At 33.9% G+C, this 18,889-nt stretch overlaps 1 protein-coding gene across 1 annotated transcript in view; it reads left to right on the plus strand.

The window, feature by feature from the left end:
• The first annotated feature begins 4,375 nt into the window (after positions 1 to 4,375).
• The window catches only part of LOC126742041 (kin of IRRE-like protein 3), a 419,654-nt gene continuing 405,140 nt past the window's right edge, over positions 4,376 to 18,889 (plus strand). Inside the window, exon 1 of the mRNA XM_050448568.1 lies at positions 4,376 to 4,554. The gene's annotated coding sequence lies outside the window, so the exon portion shown is untranslated. The remainder of the gene's footprint in view (positions 4,555 to 18,889) is intronic.

Consider the following 18,889-nt stretch of genomic DNA (forward strand, 5'->3'; position numbering starts at 1 on the left):
CGTTTCGCTGCGCAGAAAAAAGAATCAACACTTTTAAAATGGTCCTGTATAAATAAATGGAAAGATACTAATCCTGAGGAGATTATAACTTTTATTTATTATAACTTTTATCGGTAAATTTGGATGAGTATACTTCGTGCACCTAAATTGGCAGACTATTGGTCCAAAAAGAAAATTTATGTAAACCAAATTTCAAATGTAATGTCACGCAATAGGTTTGAGTTGTTGTTGGCAAATTGGCATTTTTAAGATAATGAAAATGCTGATAGTTCTAATAGATTATACAAACTTGGCTCCCTTTTGGACCAGCTGAAAGGGAATTTTCAAAAGTTCTATATTCCCAAAGAGCAAATATGCGTTGACGAAACGCTTGTCCCTTTTCGTGGAAGGCTGGCTTTTAGGCAGTTGTGGTGCAATGTGGTGAAATATGAAAAATGCTTACCTTTAAATTATTTATATAACTATAAACTTATTTGAACCTATTAGGAACCCCGTTATTGTTACCTACTTAATTATTGCAAACGTTGCTGTATATGATTTGGTTGATTTGAACGTAATAAAAGTCAGTCGTATAGTAATAAGCAATTTGATTATTTCCAACTCCTTCGGAAATACGATAGTAAATTTTACATGGCGATCCTGCCAACCATGACGTAACGAGTCAATGTATAAACACAGATTATCTAAACTGTAGTATAAACTGTTTAGGTAATCTGTGGTATAAACGCGAAAAATAGTAAATAAAACTTTCAACAACATGGGGAAAAGTGGGTCGAAAGAAAGTGACGTAACAAGTACGGGCGTAGTTACCTCAAATTTTATAGTGGTCGAACAAGGACTTTCTAGTACAACGCTGGACATTAAAATTTTAATGTATATTGGTACGCTCTGTACAATTGTAATAACTTATTTAAAAGTGCGAAAGGCTTATAGAAGATGCCTTAAACGTGAAATTAGCAGAAGTGTGTACCTGTGACCGCCTCAAAACGCAGCGGAGGATGTCTAGATAAATGAGGAGACCTAGTAGCTGTTTAGTTGGATTATAAAACAGCTAAGTACAAAAAAAGCAGCTGTTTCTCCGATATGTAACTTTTATGTTTGTTACTTAAAACGATGGCTTCTGGTTTCTGATGTCGTTTTACATATTCATGGAAGTTGCCGTGCTGCCGAAACATGACGTTTGTTTTCAAAGGAGACATGACGTTACTATATAGTGCAGTTTTTATAAGCATACATAATTACATTAAGGTTTATTTTATTAGCCTAGGGAAGTTTTAGATTTTATTAGTAGTATTACAAACTAAGCGGTATAAGCATTTTAATAAATTATGATTTGATATGGTTTAATCAAATTACGAAATGATGGTTAGCTATTTAATAGTAATAAATTAATAAAATAAAAACAGATAATTTATATCAGTCATTAAGATCACTTGGGAGGACATTTTAATAAGTTAACAAGTTTAAAAGACCAAATAATCCAAGAGTCTAAAAGAGTTTTAAAAAGAAAAGTACCAAAGTCACAGGACGTCAGAAACCAAGTCAGGGATAATCTACTAATGCATTATAATATTTTCGTATCAGTGGTAAACGATTGCTATAGAGATATTGATGATAAAAAATATAATAATTTTATTAAACCTTTATTTAATATTATAAGGGATAGAGTTGTTAGATAATATCAAGTTTTGCAGGTTGATTATAAAATTCCTATACACGTTTTAACAAAAATTGATCCATTGAAAAAAGACGAATTAGTTGCTATAAATCTTACCGACAAAGACGACCCAATTTTTGCCAGTAAAATTTTGCCAAATGAGTTTGATGGTTCTGATGACAAGCTTATCTCATTTTTGAATGCTTTAACTCCGTTAAAAGCAAATGTGGAAACACACGAAAAAAATGCTGTGGCTTTCGTCAAAACAAGACTCACTGGCAAGGCAAGAATTTTGGCGAAAGTACAACTTTAGATGAAATAAAATGTAAACTTAAAAATGGCATACAGTTGGAAAGCTCACAATCTGTCACTTCCAAATTGCTTAACCCCAAACAGAAACATAGTGATACTAAGTATATTTCCGAAATTGAAAATTTGGCACAAAAGCTTAAGCAAGCATACATCGGTGAAGGAGTACCTGAAATTGTCGCAGAAATTAAATTTTGTCGATTAAATTTTGGATCAACTGGGTAGAGCAAAATGGTTTTCAACTTTAGACTTAAAATCGGGATTTCACCAAATACCTCTAGATGAAAGTTCCAGAGATATCAGATCTTTTAGTACAAATTCAGGGTCATACCGTTTCACGAGACTTTCGTTTGGACTAAAAGTCAGCCCGAATAGCTTTTAACGAATGATGAACATTGCTTTTGCAGGATTAACTCCTGAAAAGGCCTTTATATACATAGATGACTTTATTTGCGTTGGATGCTCGAAAAAACACCATATTGAAAATTTAAAAAGCGTTTTTGACATTTGTCGAAAATATAATCTTAAGCTAAATCCGAATAAATGCAAATTTTTTCAAAATAACATCACCTATTTAGGTCATAAAGTTACGTCAGACGGTGTGTTGCCCGACGATACGAAATATGATATTATTCGTAACTACCCAAAACCAAAGTCAGCAGATGACGTAAGGAGGTTCACTGCATTTTGTAATTATTATAGACGATTTATAAAGAATTTTGCTGAAATAGCAAAACCGTTAAATAGACTTTTAAAAAAAAATACATTTTTATGGACCGAATACTGCCAAAGTGCATTCGAAAAAGTAAAAGAATTACTCATTCAACCATAATTTCTTCAGTACCCAGATTTTGACAAACCTTTTGTATTAACGACAGATGCGTCAAAAGAAGCGTGCGGTGCAGTTTTCTCTCAAAATTTTCAAGGTCAAGAATCACCAATTGCGTTTGCATCTAAAGGATTTACGAAAGGAGAAATCAACAAATCGACAATCGAGAAAGAACTAGCTGCCGTACAATGGGGAATAAACTTCTTTAGACCGTACCTATACGGAAAAAAAATTCTAGTCAAAACAGACCTTAAGCCTCTAGTTTATTTATTTTCCATGAAAAATCCTTCTTCTAAATTAACAAGAATGCAACTAGATCTAGAGGAGTACGATTTCGAAATCGAATACATTAAGGGTAAAGAAAATGTTTTAGCAGACGCCCTATACGGAATATCGGTGGAAGATTTAAAGAATATTAACTCGAAATCTGCCCAAATTTTTGGGGTTACTACTAGATCTATAACTAAAAAACACCACCCACCAGATAAAAATAACAAAAACACGCATCAACATCAATAAAACTCAGTCCCTAAAATTTTGCAGACTCATGACAACTACGACTTATTTATTATTATTATTCTTATTTAAGATCTTATAAAAAAAAGATAAAGAAAGGCGAAGCATGTAGTCAAGAGAGTAATACAGGAGTTGTAATTACAAAATGGCAAGACAAACGGGATGTTCTTACTTTATCTACCAAGCATACTGGTCAAATGATCAAAGTACCAACACGGCCTAATGCGGATATAGAGAAGCCAGATGTCATTGCTCACTATAATACATGTAAAGCTTTTATCGATTTATCGGACCAAATCAAAGTATGTTCCTCAGCTTTGAGAAAGGTATTTAAATGGTACCGAAAAATTGCAGTGGAATTGCTTTTGGGAAGTTAAGATATTTTGAAGTTAAGATATTTAAAAGATATTTTGCAAGAGGATGAGTAGGTGAATTTATGGTACTAACTATAGGTCTTAAAGGAACATTTATTTTATGTATTTTTGGTAAACCATAAAAATGTTGTGATTTACTATTATGTGGAGTTAATCGAAATCAATTATTATCAGAAAATTGGTTTTTATGCTTTTTAGGTAAATTATAAATTTATCTTTCAATTTTTTCTGTAGAATGTTTAGATAATTTAGAATAATAACCATCATTAATAATTTAATTTAATTTATTTTCATAAGTGTTAATATTTAAAAGAATAGTAGCATTACCTTTATCGGCTGGAAGTATTTTAATAGTATTATCGGATTTAAGTATCTTTAAAACCTTTATTTCTAAAAGGTCTCTATTTTATTTTATTTTTTTTCTTCTTTTTGCTGATTATCTTTACAGATTTGATTTCATATTTCTTTCAAATACGTGCATAAGTCTATTTTCTTCTTCTTTTCAATTTTTGAGCGTGTGAGATAAAAATTTCTAAATTAATTTTTGCTATAAGTGACGTAATACCCAATAAAATAAGTAACTCATAACCAATATTAAATGCGCTTTTTGTAAAAAATAATGAAGATTGTTAATCAACAGATTTTGTTGAAGACCACACAATTTACATGCCTAAACATTTATTTTAATTTCAGTGTCTTCGGCAGTTCAAGGTTCTCCGGGCATCGGAGGTGGAGCGAGCAATTCACTTCAAGTGGAAACGACTACCAGAGGTCCCCATTTTGATGCGAACGCATCCAAAAATGTTACAGCTCTTTTAGGAAAAACCGCCTACTTAAACTGTAGAGTTAAAAACTTGGCCAACCGAACGGTAAGTAACTAAAATTTTTTGCTTAATCACGTTTCATCCACAAAAGCACTAACACGCTTTTCTTTTAATAATTTAAAACTCAATCTATATTTTCCATAGACTAACTGTATATAAATGGATTTAAATTTCCAATTAAAATTAAACGAATTACCGTATACATCTATTAAAACAAAGTATGCAAAATTCAACATAAAAACCGACGCTCGTTCCATAAAACCCAATATTTCTGGCCGTTGTGCCCCGCTCCAGATTTGATTCCCCATTTAAATTTACCGAAATAATTTTCAGCAATAATAACAATTTTAGGCCTCGAACAACATTAAACCATACCAAAATTGGCTTTGTTAAAACCGTCGAGAGCCCTTGCACGTAATGAGATGAATTTACCCGTCATATATCCGAATTTATTTATGTAGCATACCATATTAAATATAAATGTAAAATAATATTATAATAAAACATTAATAATATTATTAATTAATTATAATAAAAATAATAGAAAAATATAAGACAAGGAAAGGTGGTCACCAGTTTGCATTTTGCTATGCTATATATTTTTTTTAAATTTCTAGTATTTTATCGAGTCTGTCTGTAACTGTGTTTCGTACCCAAAGATCTGGAGGAAACCCTGATTTATCAGTGGGAGCTAAGGCTTTCGATTAAAGCTGTAAATTCATACCATTTTTTTCGGGTCATGGCCAAAAAGTACTGTCAACTTTATTACTCATACATCAGTATCAACGGTTGGTCGCAATATTGAAGCTGTACATTTAACCATATAAGCTGTAACTAGACTTGTACTAGGTATTTAGTTTACCTTTTTTACATGGAATATCATAATTAACCACAAAACAGTTTTACCACTATCGAATAATTTTTATTTTATTCTCGACACGTCGAGAATATTTATTTAGAAATATTTAAATATAACAAAATAATTTTTTCTATTTTAATTTTTGGCATAATCAGTGTTTTTCTGTTGTTGACAGCGAAAAAATTCTTTGTAAAAACTGAAAGTTATTGAACCCCCGGTAGTGTGGGATCGGTTAAAACTTCTCCTAAAACATCTCCGCTGGGTGGTACCACTTGGTTCCCAACAAAGCGATCTGCTCTATTGCGATCCCATTGTGCCCCATAGAATAACTCCGACATGTTCAATTCTGTTTCTTCTAAGAAGTCCAGTATTTTGCTGATATTTATTTTCCATATATCACTGATGCACCATGTTGGTTCTGGTCCTATGAGTCTATTGCTAGCCCCCTTCATTGCAAGTTGGGTTGCCTTTCTTGCAGCACCATGGCTGACCATGTTCTGTGCTAGAATTATCTCTGGCCAGATTTGATCTTTGGCTAGGTCGGCAAGATCTTCCTAGCAGTCTTGTATAGTCTTAAATATAGTCTCAAACTGAGAGCATTTGCTGCTGCCTGGTCTTCTGTAATGATTGCGAAGGGTCAGTCCCTTAGCGCCCCGTCAGTTGGACACAGGTTTGGATTCCTCTTATATTTACTTGTCTGTCTTGTAAGTCTGTTGCTTCCAAATCTAGGTTCCGCATGAGTTGCCTGCCCTGTTGTCCATTCTTTAGCATGGCCATTGCTACCGCGATCTTCTATTGTCTGGCCGCAGTATACCATGGAGAGTAGCCGCCTTGCACAAACCGAATAACTTTTGTTCTTAGTGGTATTTTTCCTTCTTTGATTACAAAGAGCTTGTCTAGCTGTTTGACCTTGGTTTTGTCTATTCTTAGTGCCATACACCCAAGGACCTATATCTTGTCGAATAGGGCATTGTGTACAACTTTTGTTATGATCATTGCACCATTCGACAGTAGCCATTTTGCTCTTGATATTGCCCGTACTACAAGATGTAATTAGCCCTGTCAGGTTTTCTATGGTAGCAGTGGGTGTCGTTGATATCGCTCCTGCTATACCTAAACATGCTATTCTTCGAGTCTTGTTTAGTGTCTGAATAACAGACCTACTTTCTAGCGCACGTCACCATATTCGTGCTGCATATTTAATTAAGAATCTCACCATTGTTATGTATACCCAATGTATCATTTTCGGTGATAGTCCCCATGATCTGTCGAACATTCTCTTGCAATACATAAGAGTTTTTGTGGCCTTCTTTGTTTTTTTATTATATGCTTTTTGTAGCTGAATTTTTTATCCAGGATCACCTCTAGATATTTGGCGTCATATTCGAGTCGCAGCCAAAGAGCTCTAGATCTCTAATGGGCTCTAGTTCCCTCTTCTTTGTAAAGGTAACTAAGGTTGTTTTGCAGGGTTTACCCTTAGTTATTCTTATATGCACCAGTTCTCGACAATCTTCATAGCACTTTGCATTTTTTAGAATACATGAGCTTAGTTGACTTCCAGTGCCAGTAGAACGATACCGTCTGCGTATTCCACAGCGAAGATATGCTGTCTCTTCAATACTCTCAGCAGTGAGAGTACTCCCGCCTGTAGTGTTCCCCTGCACACCTTGGCTTTTATTAGGGTGCTGTTGAGACTCGCTGTCACCTTCCTATGATTTAGCAGGAGGTTGTTCCAACCGCTTATTATCGGATGTATACCTCGTGCCACGTTAACATGGTTGACTAAGTCATATGACGTGTTGTCAAAGGCTTCCGTAATATCCAAGAAGGCTCCTAGGGTTATTTGTTGTTTAAAGATTATTTGACTCTCTGAGATATCTCGTGGATCCCTGATTCGCAAGTTTTATCTATTTGATATTTTTATAAGCTTCTCTTTTGTTTTAAGGAGGAATGATGTAAGGCAGATTGGTCGGAAGAATTTGATTTTCGCGTATGAGTCGCGTCCCAGTTTTGTAAGAAATACTACCTTCGCTTCCTCCAATTCTCTAATATGTGCGTCGTGGCTAGACTAGCCTGCATTATTTTGCATAGCGCAGGTCGCGTTTCTTTGTCCTGCTATAGCATGATAGGTAAGATACCATCTTTTCCGGGAGACTTAAATAGTTTGAAGGTGTCGATAGCCCATTTTCTCGTAGGCTACAACCTTTTCTGTCAGTTCCCAGCTCTTCTTTTTTCCCCTGGAATAATAGGAGTTCGGGATTGGGCTCGAGTTGATTGGAGAATTTCTAATCCCAGAAAGTGGGTGTTGAGCATTAAGCCGAGAATTTCTTCTTTGGTTGTTGTGTATTCTTCATTGAAATGTATGTACTAATTAAGGATCTATTGCGGCCCTAAAGAGCTATTGCTTTGTGGAGCCTTGCATATGCTGGTATCTCAATTAGGTCCCAGCATAATTTCCTCCATCCTTCTCGATTTGCCTCTTTTATGGCAACATTGAATCTGGTTAATCATTGTATTAGTTCCATTCCTCAGTTTTCTTTGCTCTATTAAAGAGTTTTCTTATTGTTAACTTAAGCTCGCTCAGTTCTTAGTTCCACCAGGAGGTGTTCTCTGTCTGGTTTTCTTGAGGAATATGATTTTTCGAATGCATCTCGCTGAGATAGTCGCTGTAACTGATTCTCTCAGTACTTCTAGCTCTAGGTGGTTTTTATCCTCGCCTATGAATAATTTTCCTTAGATTCCTGTAAATCCTTGGAGTTGTGTCCGAGGATTTTAGTTCGAACTTTATATACCTGCGACACAGATTTACAGAATACAGATGCGAAACTGATCGAAAATACGCGTGCGAGCGCCAGCCTTCAGACACGCCTCCTGGGTGATGGATTTCCATCACCCGCCTAGTACGGCGGGAAGGGGTTTAATTTGTTGCAAGCCTCCGCGCCACGTGCTTCTAATTTTCTTTGCATAGTGCGCGTGTTTATGATTAATAATTAAATTGAAATAATATATTTGTATTTTTTTTAAATATTTTTTTAGTATTATTTTTGTTGAAATGGGGGGGTATAAGTGTGTATATCTTTATTGTTCCAGCCACAGTGGTGGAGGAACGACGTTATTTAGATTTCCAAAAGATGAGTTAATAAGTTAATATTTCGAGATAATGAAAAGCATTAATTTTATTCACCCATGTGATAACTTTCCTTTTCAGTATTTAATAAAATTATATATACAACTTAAAATATTTTATACTTTAAAATTGGCCAACAGAGATTTATCATCTGCCAAAAAATCAAATAAAACTAAAAGAAAATTAAAAATTTTGTTTCTTTAAAGTTTTATTAAATAAGATCCTTAAATCTGTTAAATGAAATAAAAATGTACTGAAGAACCCTTAAATTCTGTTTTATTTAAGCCTATTTCTATTTTGACATTATAAATGCATTATAATATCCTAGCGAAATTATAGTGCAGAACATCTATCCCTACAAAAAAAAACTCAAAAATGCATTGGTGCGGCCAGTCCAAACCATCCTTTTCAAGGGCATCGAATATCGGGAGCTTATATCCGCGATCTTTCGCATCTAGTATTCGGTAAATCTGTGCCTGTGATCTAACAAACTAGGTTCATCAGTTACGTGCCACCTTTTCACTAGGTCACAAAAGCGTTCCTTGCCTAATTTTCGATCAATTATTTCTCAGCGGAGTACGTTGACGAATGTCGGTTCGGCCCCCACAATAAGATATTTTAGCCCGAGGCTGTAAAATAAGCTGATAGTGACTCACTTCGTTTGTTTGTTCCAGTGCCCCCCCAAATAATGTGGTGTGCATTGTCCTATCGCATCCTATTCGAAGGTTGTCCGATCTTTACTGATCTGCCTGCCTCTGAACTGTGGTGAAAGGTGGTTTCCTTTTTTCATCGTGTGGGAAGTATGCTGACACTATTGTTGGATCGTAGAATTTCTCCGTTATCTTAATTTCCAATTTGACCGTCACCGTGTCCCTGTGGCGTCTACATCTTTTTTTATAAAGATGCAGCTTTTTAAGTTCGGCCTCTCTTTTTGGACTGACACAAATCTTCCTTTAAACCTTCACACTTCCTAGTTCACTTATCTGGCCCCTATAAATATACAGATTAGGGCTATCTGAATACCATTGTCGACCATGTACTTATTCAAGGTCGCGGTTGCTGCCTTGCAAAGGTCTAAGTTTATTTGTAATAACCTCACTCCCATAAAGGCCTGTTATTTGTGCTTGAGCGATGGTTCCCGTCATGGGTCCCTCCGTCTCCATCGTGGTTCCTGTTTCTCCCTTCTCTTGGAGCTTACCCAAGAGCCTAAACTTTATGCTAAGTTGAGGTATAGCAATTACTTCGCTTTTCTCTCTTTGGCCCATAATCCCTCGCCTATGAAAAAGGTTTCCAGGTAGCTCTTGCCATTTTGGTTCTTCCTTCTGGCAGGTGCTTGATATTATTTTGTACGTCCAGCTTGTATTAGAGTCTTTTAGTTCCTCGACAGGACTTGGCAGCGTATTCGCAAAATATAATATTGTTCAACGCCAGTAACTCTTCCTTCATTATGATTGGTCAATTCTAAATCGAGTTGGTTACAATGCGCAACTCCAAAATCTAATATAATACACCGCCGTCACAATATTAAATAGGATTCGACCATTAGACTCCTCTAAATATATTCGAGTACAACGCAAAATGGCTAAATCTACATAATAGACTTTAACACCAAAGCTATTTATTCACATTTATACACTCAGAAAATACACTTTTAAGTTTCTATGCTTATGTCCATATTACAAGAGCTTCTAAATAACATCATAAAATATGTTTCAAAAATAAGAAAACAGTGTTAGATACAGGAACTAAAGTCGAATTTTGGGAGCTTCATTAGTTGTCGAGGATAATCTATTAGTTCCCAAATGAGCTTACATAGAAATTTAAATGTAATAATAATTGTAATTTCATTAATTACTTTAAAATGCCCAAACTACTTATAGCTTTATTAAAATAGTAGCAAAGCATCAGAAACATCGACCAATTCGAACAAACCGAAATTGAAATTTGAACGTACAAAGATCCCATCAAAATATACGAAGCGCGAATTGAAAGGGTTATTGCGGTGTCCACGTTAAAGTTATTTTGGGCGAAATTGCCTTTCAAAATGCCAGATATTCCAAAACAGAAACGGAAACTACTTCTCTCGCCCATGCGGTCATTTTAACGCTACAAAGTCGCATCGTTAATAAACGGTTTTCGAACGAAATAATTAAGGCTTACAAATGTTGGAAAGGTTAGTAGTCAATTAACGTTATAACTATGACTTACTGGTCAGTAATAAATATGTTTAATTATGAATGTTTTATGAAACAAGCTTTAGAATTAATAAATAATGTTCTGCATTTCTTAAATTAAAAAAAGAAACGAACAAATAAAATATTTGCAGGCTGTTTCGGACCTGTTTATAATATAATATGTTTAATTACTTGATTATTTCGGTGAATTTACTTTTTCTAGATATCAACAGGGGAAATTTTACATAAAATGCTAGCTCAGCATGACAAATGCGACCTCCCACTCTAAGAAATCTCTGACTATCTAAGAAAGGTTTTAATTTTTTTAAAGATTTTGGTAAAGCAACTTCAGTTTTCAGTTTAGCTATTTCGGCAGCAAAATGTTCCAGTTAGATACATTTAGTAAGGCAAAGTAGAGCATTTTGTAATTCAGGAATAGTGATATATTCAAATGGCACAATTTCCTTTTTTTGAAATCGGTGATATATTCGAACAACATAAGCAACAATTCTTTGTATTTTAGATAAAGAGTTAAATTTTTCCAGTAACGATTGAAATATGCAGATTGTCTCTACCGCTAAAAAAGTTTTACTTTTCGCTTCTGAAAAAACTATGTCACATTCTGGAAGGGATGCATTAAAAAGATTCAATGTTTCGAACGAGTATTTTAAAAGTTCAGGTCCATTCCACAAAAAATTGCAATTTAGAAGATCGAATGGGAACATTCCTCGAGTGCCGCAATCACTAGGATTATTTATGCCGGGGATGTGATACCAATAATCGGGGGAAATTCTTTTTTGTATATATGAAACACGATTAGCTACAAACTGTTTCCAAGAATGAGCAGAACCTTTGATCCAATGTAATGCGACGGTACTGTCAGAAAAGCAAAATATTTGATCAAAAGAATACCTTTGAGAGAGGCTATGAGTAGTAAATTGGATTAATTTTTTATAAGTACCATAGACAATAACTCTAGTCTAGGTATACCAATAGCTTGTAAAGGAGCAACCTTACTTTTACCGCAAAGCAAATAGTTTTGAATATTATTATTTTTATATAAGACACGAACGTAAAGTACGGCACAATAGGATTGATGCACAATTGGATTGAACGAGAGTCTCGTATATCAATATGACGTAAAATTTTAAAATCATGTAGCAATTTTAATTTAGATTTATATTTTATCCATTTGAGGGTAACTTCTTTGGGTATTTCTTGATCCCAGGCAAGTTTTAGCTGCCACAAATGTTGAATCAATAGTTTTGCAAATGTAGTAAGGGGGGTTAAATAACCCATTGGGTCAAAAATCTTACACAAATCAGAAAGTAATTTTCTTTTAGTAAGAGGCTCTATTACAGAGCAATCAAAGTGATAAAGAAATGCGTCTGAAACCGGGCTCCATTTTAAGCCAAGGGTTTTTAAAAAATTACGGTTTTCAGGGTCAAAAGAAAGCGATTCTGTCTGAATGTGATCTTCTGGTATGCCTTCCAATACTTTAGGATTATTGGTAGCCCATTTTCGAACTAAAAAACCTGCTCGCATCAAAAGAGTAATAAGTTGATCTTTCATAAGTAGCAAAGTGTCCAAAGAGTCATGGGACCCATGTATATCATCAATATAAGATGAATGAACAATTAAATCACTAGCTAATAGCAAATCAGAATGATCATTAGCTAATTTTAGCAAGGTACGTATTGCAAGAAAGGGTAAGCAAGTTACCCCAAAAACAACAACATTAATCTCATAATCCGAGATTGGTTGGTCCGGTAAAAAACGCCATAAAATTCTTTGGAATTTTCGGTCCAAACGATTTACTTGTATCATCCTATACATTGCTTTAATTTCGCAAGTGAAGACGTATTTACTAAAACGAAAATGCAATAGTATCTCTATCAAATCCTTTTGCAATTTAGGCCCCGTATAGAGCGCTTTATTTAAAGAAATCTTGTTAGGTGCGCATGCACTAGCATCGTAAACAATTCTTACGGGCGTAGTAGAAGATTTCTTAAATATAGCATGATGTGGAATGTAGAAGAAATTATTAATTTCAGTAAATGCAGGCTGGGAAACGGCGTTCATATGTCCACAAACTAAATAATCACGCATTATTTCCGAGTATACACTGTAGAAATGTTTATTTTGTAGCAAACGACGTTCGAGCGCATAAAAACGCTTTAAAGCCATCGTTCGTGTGTCTCCAAAATCAGGTGAAACAACTCGAAATGGCAACGAAACTACATAGCGACCTTGAGGCGAAAGTGTAGTTATTTCTTCAAAATATGTATGGCAATATTCTTCCTTCGGGCTAATACAGACAACTTCTGGAACCTTTTCAACTTCCCAGAATTTTTCCAAAGTTAAATCAAGATTAGAACCAGATGTTTTTGTAAAAAATGTTTTTTGCTTCTGCAAAATTGGAGAATTATTAGAAGTTTTCCCAACAATTGTTCAACCAAACAACGTATTTAAACAAACAGGATTATCGAAACCCATGCAAATTTTACCATCCCGCAAAATATAAGGAACAACGTCGTTACCTAAGAGTAAATGAATTGGTCCGGGCTTATTAAAATCTAGATCAGAAAGAGTAAGATTTTTTATTTGAGGACATTTAGTCAAAGAAATAGTGGTAGTAGGTATTTAATCGCAGATTTTATCCATGATAATAGCATTTACGTCGAAAGTTTCAGTAGAATTACAATGAGATCCAATAGTAAGGGAGACTCCTGATTTCGCAGAGGTACACATTTTATCTAGCCCCTCGAGAGTCATAGCAATATTAAATGTATGTAAACCAAGTTTGTTAACGCACGCTTTAGAAATAAAAGATTTTGAGCACCAGTGTCTAGAATAGCTTTGAAAGATTGCCAATTTTGGAAAATATCTTTTATTTTTACTATTACTGTACCCAGTAAAATTTCTTGATTATTAATCATCATCCCGACTTTACTGACTTGTGAATCTGAGGACGTAGAGGCAAGTATATCAGAAGTAGAAGGTATTTGATTTTCTTCAATTTGATTATTATCTAGAAAATGTTATGACCATGGTTACAATAGCGACACCGTTTTTTAGAAGTACACTGTGTCACAGTGTGTGCGGTTGCTAAGCAATTTATGCAAGCACGCTGCTTCTTAATAATATTATATCGTTCACCAGGAATTTTACTTAAAAATGTCGATAATAAATAATATGCTTGATAAATAATATGCTTGTCTTTGCACAAAAAACAAGTTGGTGAAGACTGACTATGCACATGAAATGTTTTATTTCTGGTATTGTGGCGTTAACTTTACAGTGTTACTATTTTGCCAGGAGTTTGCAGACGGTAGCTCAAAATTATTGGAGGCTTGGGATTGTTCGAAGGTTCACTTATGACTGACTATTAAAAAATATAATCTTGATTATAACTATTAAATAAGAGGGCGCCACTTAGTTTTTTTTTTATAAATGAAAGAAAACTAAGAAAAACACTTGGTATATAGGTTTCAATTAACAATTAAATGACCCTGGATAAAGTAGATTTTAAGAGGCAAAAAAAATATCTTAACAATACAACCAAATTATATTTACATCAAAGATATGTATACACCTCATTTTCTAATCTGTTAAATGTTAATAATTTATTATGAATTAAAATATGAATAATGTTGATATGATTAAATAAAATAAGTTTGTCAAAACATTTAAATTATAATTAAGCTACTAGGTAGATTTCAGCACTTGAAAAATAAATTGCAATTATTAAAGTTTTTAGTAAATATTTGTATTACGCAGGGGAAAGTTCATGAACCTTTTTACCTAAGGCATATCAGCCTTAACCGAGTTATATCTACTTAACTACCAAAAAAGGTACTGAAAAATACTGAACAAAAAATAACTAAAATTATAGATAAGAATTTGACATATTAAATTATGATATTGATTAAATATTTGTAGCAATAAATTGAAATTAAAGATATATTAGTAAAAATTTAAATAAGTGAGAAAAATCTATGGTTAGTAATATTTCAATAAATGGAATAAACTGGCCTGTATATTCCTCCAAGAAATGAACGGCTAGCCTTCAAAATCGAGGCTGTGAATGTATGCCATTGGTAGCTTAGCTATCTGGACTGGGAATCTCTAATACTAGCTCTAACTCTGGCTCCAGCTCCACAGCTTACAGCAATTTCCTGGGGAAATCAAAATCCTGCAGCCATCAACAATTGAAGAAGAATAAAGAGGAAAACGGAAAAGTAAAACCCGAAAACAACGATTGCCATTGTATTCACTGTCGATAAAAATGAAGGGAGTTCAAAATGTGACACACTCACCTTGCTAAGTTTCATTATCTATCCATCAAAATCTCGGGCATCCTGCACCAGAATTATGAAATAAACAGTTCCCTAAAGGAACAATATTAAGGACTATAAATTATAAACCATATTGGCCACTTCCTGCTTCACAAATTTCGGAAATAAAAAAACTGGCCTTTTACGTACGCTTCTACCTGCGACACGGGAACAAGTCCTCGAAAAATGGATGCAGTACCGACTAAATAAGTTACGACCCCACCTCTCGCCTGAGCTGTCAATGTCAATCCAATCAGAGAAAACATCAATCAAGACCAACCAGAAGAGTGACGGACCGTCAACAGAAAGCATGAATAATAAAACCAGGAGAGTGATGCGTTACAGTAGTAATGTGTCATTGACAGTGTGAATTTAAAGAAATATCGATAAAAGAAGTTGACTGAAATTATTAATAAAATTATTGAAATTAATGAAATATCAATGGAGCGTTAGTGAAAATAAGAGTAGAAAAATAAAACGCTACAGTATTGGTATTTACATTACGAGGGTTATTCGAAAAATTAGATTTGGTAGCAGGCAAAATATTCGGTAATCCTTTTCTAGCAGGAACAGAAGAGAAAGCATTAGTAGCACATTCTAGTGCTGTACATTGTTTTAAGACAAAAGTTTTATCCGACTCATACTTGGGAATTTCATTAGTGCCCTGAGACTGCTCATATGCACGCCTAGTGTTAGAATCCAATCTATCAAGCATCATATAACACAAAATGAAATCCCACTCATAAGTTGGCAATTTGATGACCTTCAATGCAGCTATATGTTTAGTAAATGTATCAACCAGATTACGCAGAGTTTCTGCATTTTCTGTGTTAACTTTAGGAGAGTTTTCAATAGCCTTCCAGTGGTTATAAGCTCTTAATCGAGGATTTTGGTATCGCTCTATTATAGTAGTGTAGGCATTAAGATAATTTTCATGAAGTATAGGTATATCTGAAATTAAATCATGTGGTGGGCCGCCTAGACAAGAGAGAAGTAAATTAAATGTTTCGATAGTAGATATGGCTCTATTATTATGTACCATAGTAATAAAACTTTGTTGAAAAGTAGAAAAATTTGATATATCTCCGGAAAAGGTAGGTAATTTCATTTTAGGAATTAATGAATGATCTGACGCAATATTAGTTATAGCAGCAGGAGCAAAAGTGCTATTAAAAGGTGACATCGAGTCTTCTAATGGGGCTTCAAAAATGTCGGAAAACATAGTTTCAACCTCTTGAGATTTTACAAAAAAATTAGTTTGAATCTGATTTTCAATAGATAATTGACGTTCATCTTTAGCTATTAAGGCTAAAAGAGAATTGTGGTGCCTTTCAAAATCTTTATTGATTTTTTTTATATTACGAAAACTAACTTAAAATTGATTTTGGAATGAAGCGTCAGCCTTAGCTTCCAGAGCAATTTGATGTATATGATTTAATTGATTTAAAGAGGTTTGTCTAAGGTTTGGCAATTTTTGTATCTGAATTAATCGGAGCCATTTCAACAAAGTAATAAATGAGGTAAAATCCACATGATTAAATTTAAAAAAAAGCAAGATCTATTAAATATTATTTTGGCAATAGCAGTAAATTAAATTGACTAAATAAGTCAGCAATTGACCAAAATTAGTAGCAAAGTAAGTAGTAATAAGTAAATATAGTAAAGTAGCAGTAAGTATAGTAGAAAGATGAATTAAGTAGTAAAATGAGTAAACAATTTCAACCTAAAATCGCAATCAAAAATTTTGCATATAAAAGTAAAAAATCACTAAAAATGTGAATCTTTTACAAAAAAAATCTCCCCAAATCAGTTGTGAATGCAGAATTCGGCTCCAAGGACCAAATGTTTCGGGCCTGTTTATAATATAATATGTTTAATTACTTAAATCAAGATTATTTCGGTCTTAATTATTTATCAAGTTATCAAGGCCAGACTGTAAAGAAATAGGGACGCTGCTCCAGTCACACTGAAATAAGGTGATCCTTCTGTTTTCGACGCACACCCTTAGTGACTATGTAATTAGTGCAATAAAATAGAAACAAAATAAGAAGAGACACAATTTAACGTAAAAGAAAAAAAATGACTCGACTTACCCTAGTAATAAATGAAATAAAGGATGTTGATATAAGGAACACCCCAATCAGCTTTCATTAAATCGACAAAGACGTGATGCACTTCGGTATTATCTCGCATGAGACTTAGGTACCGATTCAATAATTGCCGTAGTACTACTGCTTTCCGGTATCGCACACCTGTTCCGTATTTTGGCGGATGACCTCGGTCAAATAGCTTACTCCTCTCGCCCCGAGGGGTTCATAAGGTAAAGTAGGATAAAAGAGCAAGGCTTTATGGAAGGAACATTGGAGTAAGAGAGTAAGGAAATGTAAGATAGGTCGAGTTTAAATATTAATAATTTACCAAGAAACGCGTGTGTTATACCGGGTGAACTTTTATATGCAAAATCAATGTAAATAAACCAAAATAAACAAAGTATTACCGAACTAATTATTAAATATCTTAAACTTTAAAGAAAACTTATGTTAACTAAAAATAAGCGAAATTAGCAAAAAATAATAAAAGAAGAGAGAACGAAACACAGGCCATATGCCAGGTAACAAAATGTCATCTTGAAGACGTCGTTTTTCGTACTTTTTGGTCTATATAACATAAAAATGTCACATCCAAAATGACATCTTAAGAGACGTCGCCAAGACGTCCCAAATAAAGGCTAAATGACGTCTTAAACTAAATTGCAAAAGACTTCTGAAGGACGCCAATTATTTGGTCAATTAGTCTGTCAATTAGTTTTGGTCAGATCAAAGGTCATTTAAAAGCTCCGGATAAAAATCTCAAGGTTGCCAATATTATATAGCAGTATACACAATAGTCTATAGCACATAAAAATAAAGATATGAGCCTGGTAAATTTCCAAAGACGGATTGCATGAGCTCTATTATTTTTAATTCAGAATCTTGGAGAGCCTATTAAAACTCAAAATATCAAAATAGCCATAGTAAAACAGCTCACTCTCTATGAGATTCGGCCCAAGTGTTGAGAAACACTTTTCACACGAAACTGTTCAGCCATTGGTCAATTATAACATAAAGATCTTGGAACAGGCAGAAAGTATAAAGGAATTTTTATTTCAAGAAAATTTGACTGACAAAATCAAAGTAGCCACATCCATAGAATCTCTAAGTCAAAATTTAAAAGCCTTTACTATGAAGAGGTTTACCCAACATAATCCTCGAAAACAGAGAAGTGGGGGCGTGATGCTATCAGACGAAATGTAGCAAGGTCGACTGGTACCACTGGCAACATAAGCAGAATCAAAAAACCGGTTTTAAATTCTTACCCCAGGCAAACAAGCATATAGCATCTGCGCCATATGTTTTTACAAAAATTTTAAATCCAGTTCTACAATATTTTAGAAATAAGAGCTTTATATGTGGTAATTATCTGGATGGTTTTTGAATAATGATACGTTCATTCCAAAAATGTCTAAAGAATGTAAAATTTGTAGTTTCGAATTTAAAATCTTTAAGCTTTATTATTAACAATGTAAAAAGCAATCTTAATCCTACTCAAATATGCAAATTTTTAGATTTTACTTAGATTACAAATAAAGTGATATTGGATATAGTTTAGAAAAAAGGAAAAGTACAAATAAAGCCTGGTAAAATAATTAAAAAAAAAAAATTGGACGTGATTGAACCATTGATTTTATTATGTCCTACTGTAAAATATGGCTGGCTATAGACAAAATGATTAGAAAGGGAAAAATGCAGAAGCTTAAAAAATAACAATTAATATTATAAGGATACCATGATCATTCATGAGGACATTATGTCCTATATTTCCTGGTGTTAAAAATATTGACACC

This window comes from Anthonomus grandis, chromosome 11 (genome assembly GCF_022605725.1).
Source record: "Anthonomus grandis grandis chromosome 11, icAntGran1.3, whole genome shotgun sequence".
Taxonomy (NCBI): Eukaryota; Metazoa; Arthropoda; class Insecta; order Coleoptera; family Curculionidae; genus Anthonomus; species Anthonomus grandis.